General features: G+C 45.6%; 1 non-coding gene across 1 annotated transcript; it reads right to left on the reverse strand.

Moving 5' to 3' along the window:
- Positions 1-3,959: 3,959 nt before the first annotated feature.
- On the reverse strand, positions 3,960-4,031 carry Trnae-uuc (transfer RNA glutamic acid (anticodon UUC)). The gene has a single exon. It is a non-coding gene; the product is annotated as a tRNA-Glu (tRNA).
- Positions 4,032-12,067: the final 8,036 nt, after the last annotated feature.

Genomic DNA, 12,067 nt, shown 5'->3' on the forward strand with positions numbered 1-12,067 from the left:
CTCTCTCTCTCTCTCTCTCTCTCTCTCTCTCTCTCTCTCTCTCTCTCTCTCTCTCTCTCTCTCTCTCTCTCACACACACACACACACACACACACACACATCTTACATGCACCTTTAGTTTTCCTTTTCTGTTAGGTCAATCTTGTTAACCATACCCTTGGCAACTCCTTTCTTTAAGCTTAAAATAACTTAATTCTGCAAACAAGAGTTTTAAGGATAGTACAGAGAAGTCCCTTACTTCTCCATTAACATTGGTTAATCTCGTATAGAACCCCGGCATGTTTTTTTAAAACTATGAAATATAGTGATATTTCATCTGTATTTTAAAAAAGTTTTTTTTTCAAATCTGTATTTAAATAAAGTTTGCCTGCAGATTAGAAAAGCAAGCCAGTCAGCCACTGGCTCTCACCTCTACCTCAGTCTGAAATGGCGATCCTGCCACTAGGAATCTCAGAATGAGACTGTGTCTGAGAGCTGTCTCCTCCTGTCTTATATTCCTCTCTAGGACTGGGATGAAAGGCGTGCACCACTACTGCCTGGTTTCTCTGGCAAACTAGTGTGGCTACTGGGATTAAAAGTGTGTGTCACTGCTGCCTGGTCTGTAAAGCTGACCAGTGTGGCTGTTTTACTCTCTGACCTTCAGGCAAGTTTTATTTAATAAAATACAAGTGAAATAGCACTACAATGAAATAAACATTGGTACAATCCTATTAATCACACCACAAAATTTATTCAGATTTAAACTTCTTTGTCCTCCTCCTTCTCTTCTTCCCCCACCTCCTCCTCCTCCTTTTTTTTTTTTAAAAATTTGTTTATTATGTATACAATATTCTGTATGCCTGCATGCATACACAGATGGCACCAGACCAGATGGTTGTGAATCACCAAGTGGTTGCTGGAGATTGAACTCAGAACCTTTGGAAGAGCAGTCAATGCTCTTAACCACTGAGCCATCTCTCCAGCCCCTCCTCCTCCTCCTTTCTTTTCCTTCACTTTTTGGTCCTATTCTAGGACCTGGGCTACCACATTACTGTTAGGAATATTTCCTAATGCGAGCTCCCTGCCAACGCAAAATTTCCAATCAAGTCAAATCAAAACAAGCCAAACTAAGAAATATCCAGGTTTAGTGGGAGTTCTGCGCTCTCGGGTGGCCCCGAGCGGGGAACCAGGAAGCCATGCAAACGAGACCACTGGGAGGAAAAAAGGGAGACCACGTGCTTTTCTTTTGGGGACTCATTTAAATACCCTGGGGAAAAAGTGGTACTGATCCTACCCATAGGGAGGGGTCAGGACCTGGCCTGCTGGGATTTGGAGTCCAGACCAGGCCTGGGGGCTGGGATAGATGCGAGGGGCTGGGGCCTATGCTCCCAACTTGACAGTCACCTTTACTTTCTGTGTGCTGTGGATGGTGGTCAACACAGACACTCACAACCAGCCCAAGTGCAAAGAATAAGTAACAGGGGGGCGCTCAGCCACAGATTAGACCTGTGTGCCATACATCTTCCCCAAGGCTCAGGAACCATGGACGAAGCAAGATTGTAAAAACCAGATGTCAGAAAGGACTGGACATAACAAGACTTCTGCACTCGTGAACTCAAAGCAGCTGCCTACATAATTTCAAGGCAGTCAACATTTTAGGGTGAAGGGTCATGATGGTTTGAATGGGAATGGCCCCAAAGACTCACATTTTTAAATGTTTGGCCACCAGTTGGTGGAACTGTTTGGGAAGGACTAGAAGGGGTGGCTTTGTTGGAGGAAGGGTGTGACTGGGGCAAGCTTTGAGGTTTCAAAACTGTATCATTCCTAGTTAGCTTTCCTTCTCTCTGTCTTGTGCTTGTGCATGAAGATGTGAGCTTCCAGCTCTGACTCCAGCACCATGCCTGCCTGCCTGTTGCCATGTTCCCTGCCATGCTAGTCATGAACTCACTTTCTGAAACCGTGAGCCCCAAATTAAATGCTTTCTTCTATAATTTGCCTTGGTTGTGATATTTTATTTTTAATATTTTATTTTGTTGTTGTTGTTTTCTGTTTTTTTTCAAAGATTTATTTTTCTTATTATGTATACAGTATTCTGTCTGAATGTATGCCTGCAGGCCAGAAGAGGGCACTAGATCTCATTACAGAGATGCTGTGAGCCACCGTGTGTTTGCTGGGGTCCCAGGTGGGTTAAGGAGATGCCGTAGTTGAGGGGCACATTTTTTCTCCTTAAGACAAACAGTCCTGGGATGCAGTCGCTCCTACATTCTGACAGCTTTGAGATCAAGCCATCCTTGCATGCGCTCCCATGCGACGGGCAGCTTGGAAACACAGCCTTGAGCTTGCTTAACTTTCCCTTCCAGCCACACTTCTGTCTCATACCTGCTTCCTGGGTTGCACCCTGAAAAATTAATGCTTGTGTGCATGGAGGGAAGCCTATGGAGATTTATCCTGGTTCCTGTTTGATGTTTTCTTGAAGGTTGCTCTATCACAGGGGTTCTTAGAGAAACATCAAAAGGCTCTTGATTATATTCCACTTTAAAAGAAAATGAATTGCACCCAGGCTTTCACTAAATAGGGTGCAGGCTGGTCTCATCCTTCTTGGAAGAGAAATGACAAGTAAAGCTCATTATATAGTACTTGATGGATTCTGTTTTACTCTGGGGCAAATTGGGCTTCCCTGCTTTAAAAGGACTATCCCTCTCTCATTGTAATGCAATTAGGAAGATTTGGGGGTGGGGGGATGGTTTTGTCCCAGCTCTCTGCAGTGGTTTCAGGCCAGCTAGCTCACCCATCTGAGCGAGCTCTAGTTCCTTTTTAGGTGTGCTTTAGGGTTAGCAATAGTTCACTCTTCTCCGAGTTCCACGTAAGAACCGAGTATGTCAGTTGCGTGCTCAGCATACAGTAATCACCCCGTAAGTGATGGCAGTTCTGTTTTCACCACCCCCACTCTGTGTGTGCATGTATGAGTGAGTGCTCCTTAGCATCCCTATGGAAGCTCCAGACAATCCATGCTGATGCAGTTGAGCCTGGGGGTCCACTAAAGCACACGTCAGTGGTGATCTGTATTCTTCCCCTCAGAGCTCTGGGAGCAGAAGTTTCAGCTCCACTCAAGTGGGCTAAAGGCAAAATGTTAGCAGGGCTTTACCCTCGCAGACGCCTCTAGGGAGAATCTGTCCGTAGTACCCGTTTCCGGCTTCTTTGGCTCCTTGCCTTCTCTTCCGTCTTTAAAGGCAGCAGCACAGTGTCATCAGTTGTCCCTGTCACATCCCTTCTCTGAGTGCGTTGTTGTGAGCAGCTGACGGTAGCTGGGGCTGGAATGGGATGCAGAAGGGCGAGGAAGTGGGGCGGGAAAGCAGTGCTCACAGTTGGAAGAGTTCTGGGAAATGTTGACAAAGGGGAAGGTTTCCACCAGTCAGGAACCTGACAGCCATGCCTCCTTTAATTCTCACCACCACAGTTTGCAAGAATAAGACCAAGTACACGGAAAACGTGCCCTTCCTCAGGCGGGTTAATCAGGGCTGCCAACAGGATTATAACGCAGGTAGCCGCGTTCTGAGCAGAAGCTGAAAGCAAGCCTTGCTACTGGAGCATGATTGGCTGCAGCAGGCCCAGCCTGCAGTCTGTGCAGTTTGCCAGTCGCCCAGAAGCTTTACCGGGCCAGATGGCACAGGCCTGTAAGCCCAGCGACTCTGCGGGAAAATGGTGAATTTAAAGCTTGCTTGTGTTACAGAATTCAAGGTCAGCCTCGGCAGCTTAGTGAGACCCCGGGTCAACATGGAAAAAAAAAAAAGGCCGTGTGGAGTGCTTGCCCAACAACATTGTTTGAACATTTAGAAAATGTGTAAAATGACTGCCAAAAGAGGTCCCCTTTTCAGGAGGATGCAGGAATATGACGACGTAAGGCCTTTTGCTTGCCTCTTTCTAGGCTCAGCTAAAGAGCTCGTACTCTTCTCTGCAGTCAACTAAAGAGTTCACCCACATTCCCACACCGGGAGTCGAACCCGGGCCGCCTGGGTGAAAGCCAGGAATCCTAACCGCTAGACCATGTGGGAGGCGATGATGAAAGCTCCCTCTTGAGGCAGTCGCTTGTGTAGCTGGGGCAGGTCGCCTCAGATCTGCCTCCCTGAGGAAAGAGTGTAGGGGTACTTAGAGGTTGAAGGCTCAGGGTGGCCTGGAGTGTGGGAAAGGCGATTAAAGCGCGGGAAAGTTAAGTGACTGTGGTCCGTGTGTGCTCAGGAAAGCCTCGCTGCTCTCCCTAGGACACTCGGAGCAGCAGCGTTAGCTGGCTCCGAGGATGAAGTTTTGGCCTCTGACGTCAGAAGGTCTGCGCCACCTGCACGTCTCAGAAAGCCAGTTTAGGTACCCTTTACTATGGTGGCCAATTTGCCAGAGGCGCGGTCTGTGACGAAGCTCATGGGATTTCATTGCTTAGACAGACGGGCCGTGAAACTGATGTTAAAAGCAACCAAGCAAGGCCAGGTTAGTGGGCTAGCGCAGGCGTGACTGGTGCTTTTACCAGGAGCTTAACCGAAACCACTGAATCTGATCTGCGTGCTAAACCTGAAAATGAAATTTCAACAAGAACCCCGTGATCACAAGCAGGTTCAGGTTGGACGAGCGCTGTTACCGAGCATCACCGTTGGCAGGAAGCAAAGTTAGTTTTAGCAGCCAGGATGCTTGCAGAAGTCTCTCTCTCCCAACCCCCACCCCGCCGCCCCATTAGAGAATTATTAAGAAATCAGGTCAGTCTGGTGCATCTTCACTTGGCTAAGCAAATCGCTGAAACAAAATTCTGCAAGATCACATCTCTAGGCCTAATAAAGTACACCACAATGTATTTGGAATAATTGTTTGTTAAGTGCTTAACCATTTGCTGACTCAGCGACTTATCGTCTCTATGTGCGATAAATCATGGAAGAGAGGGTTATTAAATTACCACGATCCCTTGCACCCCATGCTACTGTTAGGCGTATATTGGGCACTGCAATCATCACACTGCAAAAGAGAGAGCATTTCTGATAGTTAGATGCTTACTTGAGGAAGCTTGCCCCTCACCCCCAATGCGCTGGTTTCTAAACCCCAGGGTGTTTACTTTGGCTGACTCAAGATGTAGAAGAAACGGGTAGAAGATGGCTAGGAGCGCAATGTCTCCCATGGACCTCTTGCGGTCCAATTACAAGGTGCCAGTTAAAAATGAGTCTCTGGGCCCCATCTAGAAAATCAGAGTCTCGAGATGCTTAGGAGTTTTAATTTTCAATAAGCTTCTCGTGCAACCATATAAACTAATCTTTGTGAATTGCCCGTTTGCCGTCAGGAGTAACCTTTGTTATGGCGTGGATGAGAGAGCATATAGAGTCACATATACATGGCTCTTGCATTGCATCTGTAGACGCGTCTGATACAGATATCTGGCGCCAGGGTTATTTATTTATTTATTTATTTATTTATTTATTTATTTTTACATCTTAGTATCTAATGATGCAGGGCTAGCTGAATGGAGTAGCCAAAGATGAACTAGGTAAGAGTTAACAAAACATAGGGAAATTTGAAAACATTTCTCATGTGATATCTATCATCTGTCTATCTCATTCATTCATTCATTCATTCATTCATTCATTCATTCATTCATTCATTCATTCATTCATTCACCTATCCTCTCTCTCCTCTCCCTCCTCTTGCTCTCCCCTCCTTCCATTCCCCCCTGCCCTCAGGCACCACCCATCTACCCAGTGAAACTGGAATTCCATGCTGCAAGGCTGAATTCCTTGAAAGACTTGATGCAGTGTCCCAAAATTGCCAGAAGGGAGCAGCAGAGAGCTACCAAGTGGTTCCAAGAGGCCACGCGAACCAAGGTTATCAATTAGGAAAGACGTTAGCTTTGCAGCACAGAGCAGGCTCTTCTACCTAAGCCGCTCTTCGCCAGGAGAGCTGAGTCTGAAGGGCAGGCGGCCGGCCGTCTCTCAGGAGGAAAGACAATGCCCCGCTAGTGGGTGGAGAAGAGGTGCTGCAGCCAGGGATGCCAGCTGGCAGGCAGAAACTGGCTCAGAGGCGAGCACTGAGAGGGGGGTTATCAGGCAGCTCAGGAGCCCCGGGCTCTTCCCAGGCAGCTGTCAGGACTCAGTATCCCAGTGGTCCTTTGCTGTGATAAGACCAGGAAACAGTGAGCCACCAGCAATGAAACACGCAATTATAACACATCAACCTATGATTATGGAAAGGCCCGGAAGCCAACCCCTTACTGAGACACCTTATGGTAGGTAGCGAGATCTTCCAGTTCTTTTTGGAAAATGCCTTTGCATAAAAAGAAGAACTTAAGGAATACATGGCAATATGTGATTAAATACTGCAATTACGGTACAATCGATACTTGCTCTAGAAGTTTCTGTGAAAGGAGAGATCAATGGAGGCTTCTTTAAGGAAGTGAAATTTGATCTACGCAGTAATGGAAGAGGATGATTCAGAAAGCCCAGCAGGGAGCCCAGCGGTGGCTTGGTTTTCTGCAGGCCTGCCAGGACGCTTCTGTACACGTGATATATTGGGGGGGGGGGGATAAACCCACCTTTTGGGCATTGATAAGCTGTGTTTTTCCTGGATGTTTACCACATGTTCTGAAGAACATAATTCACTTTCTTCAAGGATAAAGTGTATCATTAACTTTGGAAAAGTTAAATATGGATGCCACATACAACGGACACAGCAGCTCCCAGTGAGACCGTTTTCAGGGCACGTATGTTTTCTTCTTTCCTAGAGCTAGCGGGAGCCCTATAACCTTGCCTCTGAATAGACATGGGTCTGCTCAGTTTCTGTCCAGATAAATAAGAATATACCTGGGTCTTTACAATGATGCTAAAGGGGTTAGCTGGGAACTCTGCAGGGAGAACCAGGTATGGTTAAGATAGCCAGTCCATTATACAGTGCAGGACACAGAAGTACATCTTCTGACTGCTCGTGGGGTTGTGATCAGCATTCACGATTGCGGCGCAGGGGGTAGTTAAAACTCAGGGTGTGGACTGTCTTTGTATATCCTGTCTCTCTGGGCATGATTACTTTTTACTTTTTTTTTTTTTTTCGAGATAGAGTTTCTCTGTAGCTCTGGAGCCTGTCCTGGCACTAGCTCTTGTAGACCAGGCTGGCCTCAAACTCACAGAGATCCACCTGCCTCTGCCTCCCGATTGCTGGGATTAAAGGCGTGCGCCACCACCACCCGGCTTACTTTTTACTTTTTATACATAATCACTCATAGATCTTTTTTCCCCCTTTCTTGTGCTTACTTACACAATTGTCTAAAATAACATGCCTTTTTCCACGGAAATTTTGTAAAAGGCTTCCTAGTTTCCCAGGACATTTGCAAAACGTTAGCTTTGATTTGAGTTTGGAGACACAACAGATCTTGTCTGCCTCGTGTAAAACATTTCTATTTTTAACTTTTTCTTGTTTTGTGTATATGCCTAGATGCACGTGTGTTCACGTGTGTGCAGGTTCACTCACTTGTGTATACAGGTGCACATGCGCATGTCTGCATGCATGTGGAGACAGAGGATGGCCTTGGGTTTCATTCCCCACAAGTTGTCCACCTCATTTTTTTGAGACAGGGTCTTTCACTGGCCTGAAGCTCTTTGATTAGGCTGGGCTGGCTGGCCAATGAGCCCGAGAATCTACCTCTCTCTGCCTCAGCACCTGTGTTACAAATGTGTGCACCATTGTTTTATTTACTGACTTACTTACTTACTTTTTTTTTTTTTTAAATGTGAGTTCTGGGGATTGAACTTGTTCTTGCAAAGCAAGTACTTTGCTGACTGAACCATCTTATATTTATTCTTTTTCCTCCCCTCCTCCTGCCCCTTCTTCCTCTTCTCCTCCCCCATCCCTTCTTTGTCCTCCTTCTCCTCTCCTCTTCCCCTTTTCCTCCTCCCTCCCTCCTCTTCTTCCTCCTCTTGCCTTCCCCTCCCCCTCCAATTATTTGAGCAACTTGAAAGCAAACTGTTTTCCCACTGGTCACAGTAAATCCCTGTGGCGATGACTTCCGTGGGAGTGGGAACGAGGTGGCAGGCAGAGCAGGAAAGCGCATGCCTGTCACTGTGGGATGGGATCTGGGAATATAGGAGACACCACAGAACTCCTGTGAAATCCTCTCCACTCTCTGAGGTGCTTTTCCAGTGAGGCTCGGCTGGAATGTCAGGATTCTTATCTCTCCCTCCCTCCTCTTGTAGGTGTTTTATGGCAACACTGTTTCTCTCTCTGCTCTCTGATGAGGAGCCCTATAAATCCTACCAGTGAATCCTTTTGGCAGGTCAAATTGCTTCCCATTTGGGACCCAGGAGAAAGCAGGCTACTCACTGGGCAGTACCAGCGTTGTGCCAGGGTGGGTCTCAGAAAGCATCTCTACATTTCTTCTTGACAGCAGGAGTTAGCGGGGAACTCAGAGGTCGTTTTAGTTAGTTACCTAGAGACCGCGAGTGAGATACGAAATCTTTTAAGAAGGTATTTATTCCCCTTCGACATTTGTCAGGGCATTCATAAACATTGGAGAAAGGGAAAAGAGAAATTACAGCTAATTATCTGAAGCTCCATGAAAGAAGGGGAAGTTTAGATGTGAAGAAAGGAATTCCATTCTAGGGCTTACTGCCCCACAATGAGGGTAGCTACAGGCAGTTACAAATCTGCAGTCACTGCTGAACCCAGCTTGACTGAAGCCAGGCCAGTGAAAAATCATCTTTATAGGACTATGTGTCTTTTCTTTAAAAAAAAAAGTTCATTTTATATACCAACCACAGTTCACCATCCTACCCCTCCTCCCGATCCCCCCCTTCCCCTAACCCACTATCCACTCCTTTAAAAGGGTAAGGCCTCCCATGGGAAGTCAACAAAGCCTGGCATATTAAGTTGAGGCAAGACCAAGCCCCTCCCTGCTGCATCAAGGTTGAGCAAGGCATCATCCCACTATAGGGAATGGGCTCCAAAAAGCCAGCTCAGGCATTGTGGATAGATCCTGGTCCCACGCCTGGAGTCCTTCAAACAAACCAAGCTACACAACTGCCTTCGCTTCTTGTCTCCAGCCACGTGTGTCTTCGAAGTGGTGGTTGTGTTAGAGAACGTGGCTTTGTGGTCTTTCCTGATGTGTCGGGGGTGGGATTCTTGGGCCATTACATGCATGGTTTTCTGGAACCATCCTGTTTTTTTCTGTGGCAGAGGGGCTAGGCTGGAATGCTGTACAGCTTGGAGAAAGCCAAGGCCAACTAGTTCCATCTGGGGAGTGTTCAGCTGGCTAATGGCTACTGTTGACATTTTCTGCATATGTGGCCAGTAGTCTGGTCTCTTTGGCTGTACTAGGTTTCCCTGTTAACTTAGTTACCAGCTTCCTGGGGTACGGTTGGTGCCCTTGTGCTCTAGTGGGAGCTGCACTCTGTAGTTGCCTAGGTGGGACTCCCAGGCTGACTTTCAGGAGACAAGCAAAGCTGTTGAGGCCATCCACTGGAGCAGAAGGCAGCTTTGGGGAGTCTTCAGAAGCCTTTGGGGAATTAGCAGAGGTCTTTGGGGAGTCAGCAGAAGTCTTTGGGGAGTCAGCAGAGGTCTTTAGAAAGTTAGCAGAGGTCTAATTTTATTTGGGGCCAAGGGGCTCACTCATGCAAACCAAGACACATGTATCCCAGCATTGGCGGTCCGACCTAGACAGCATTTTCTCCTTAGGATGTTTCTTTTACCCTTTCTTAACACACTGATGATGTCTAGTCTGAGATCCAAAGAAGGGAACTTAAGGTACATCTTACTGCCTTCTATCTCTTTGTTCATTCTCATTCTCCCAGTCCACAGTTTAGGGGGGAGAGACTTGGATTTTTCACTTCCTTAGCATTGAAATTTCTCCTACCTGAGGGCAGCCTCATGGTGAGCCACCCAAAAGTAATCCTGTGGTATTTCACTGAACGTGCAGTCCCTAGATGCACAGTGACATCACCTGGGGATTCGTGGGCAATGCGGTCTCAGGCTCTACCTGGTTCTCATGGATCAGAACCTGGGCTGTAACAAAGTCCCAGGTGACTTGGGTGCACATCGAGATTTGGGAAGCACAGAGGTAGAGGAACATGTATGATTAGCTGACTTAGGCTTAGCCCTTACTAAGTTGGGGAGTTAAAGAGATTTAGAAAATTCCCTTTCTCCTGAAAAAGCTTGCTTCTATAAGCTGTTAAGTTGTTACAAAATCCCATTTTGGATCCATGAAGCTGAATATTAACAGTTTTTCCTTTTATATTCTTGGTACAGCCACCAGTCACTTTCTCTAGGGAAATAAGCATTTCAGATCAATCAGGGCGAGTTCAGTGTGAGGGAATAAGGGAAAGATGCTCAGTCATGCTAAAATTATTTGTTTAACATTTGGAAAATAAGGAGAAGAAACAACAAGAGAAGAGATGGGAAAAGCGCCGAAGTTCATCACTATGCCACTTGTTATATTTGAATTTTTCTTGTTTATCTTTACCATGGCTCTGAGCAGCTGGTTAGTAGGAACCTGAGTTAATTGATTTGTGTGGCTATATCTTATATATCTTAAAGCTTGTTTAAGATATCTTTATGTAGGAGCATTTCACAGAAAAGCTAGTTTTGGAAATGCTGTGAACCACATAACCCTCTTGCAGACACACAGTAGACATTGTCGTGAAGGGGTTGCTAAGTTCTGCCAAGAAATCCCTCCAGCTTACCTGTTGCTATCTCACAAGTTACCTCTAGCATGCCGTACACTGTGTGTTCTCTACACAAATTTTAGAATATTTTAATCTAAAATCAATCTCTTTTATATGATCATCAAATCTGTTTGTGCTGTCTCCAAGCTCCTCCTGGCGGATCTTCCCTCATGCAAACTGACCAATGTACCTTTCATGTCCGGAGCTTAGATGTGCCTTAGATATTCCCAGCCAGTTCAGAAGCCACCTTAGATGATCTTGTATCCCCCAATTAACTTTTCTCTCACATGTTTCTGCTGAGATATCCCTGATAGTGAGTTCCATTGGATGAGAAAGAACCTGGCACCTCTCACTCACATCCTAGCACGGGCTCTCAGGTTAGAGTCCTGAGATTCTGACTGACCAGTATGTGATTTGGGTAGTTCCCATTGTAAATCTACCCCCATGAGTTGGCCATGGACATCTAGTGAGAACTGCAAGAGGCAAAGGCATGGTCTTGCAAATCAAGAAAGACACATAGTCTGCAGAGACTTGCTGTGTCCTTTCTTGGTCTAGTCTTGGAAATGCTTACAAATTATGTGTGATATCATATAGATAAGGCACATGGATGGATGCTTAGACTGAGGTCTAGAAGGTTCTTTCCATTTTTTTTTTTGCAATGGGAAGGGGCTTATGTGCACGCACAGAAAATAATCTTCATTCTGTGGCAATACTTCTAGACTAGAAGAGCTTCATGCATGTTCTATGCAACTAATTTTAATGACTATTAGAAAAGATTATTAGTCCTGCCTGTGTTCAAGAGAGTTGTAAGTTTCTGAGGATGGGGGTGGTCATGTTGCACGAGTTCTAGTTGGTCTTAATAATAAAAACCCAGAGCCAGATATAGTGGCAAATGCTGAAAGATCTGAGAGAGAAAGGAGCAAGCCACAGCTAACTCTTACCTTGCTAACTCCTCAGCTGAAAATGGCTGAGCTCCTGCCTCCTCCTGCCTTGTATTCCCCTCTCTGCCCAGCCATATCACTTTCTGTCTGTCTGTACAGACTTCCATACTTCTATGGTTAACTAGTGACTAACTCCACCCTCTGATCTTTAGGCACACTTTGTTAGAGCACAAGTAAAATATCATCACATTTCCCCCCTTTTTTTGTCTAAAATAAAAAAGGTTATAACTGATATAAGAAAAACTCTATACAGTAAGTAAAATAACTATGTACAATATATACAGGCAATAAATACATCAATGATATCTACTCCATTAGCAAATGACAAATTCAGAGAAAATACTCCATATCTATGCTATGATGAGGAGTCCAAAAAGTTGCACCCAATTCACTTTCTATTCTAACTTGCATTTTACCAAAATTATCTTTTAATCTCTCTCAACTTTATACACATTATACCTCTTTAGGAAATTT

This window comes from Alexandromys fortis, unplaced genomic scaffold (genome assembly GCF_014885135.2).
Source record: "Alexandromys fortis isolate MF-2015 unplaced genomic scaffold, M_Fortis_MF-2015_v1.1 scaffold_36, whole genome shotgun sequence".
In the NCBI taxonomy this organism is placed as follows: domain Eukaryota; kingdom Metazoa; phylum Chordata; class Mammalia; order Rodentia; family Cricetidae; genus Alexandromys; species Alexandromys fortis.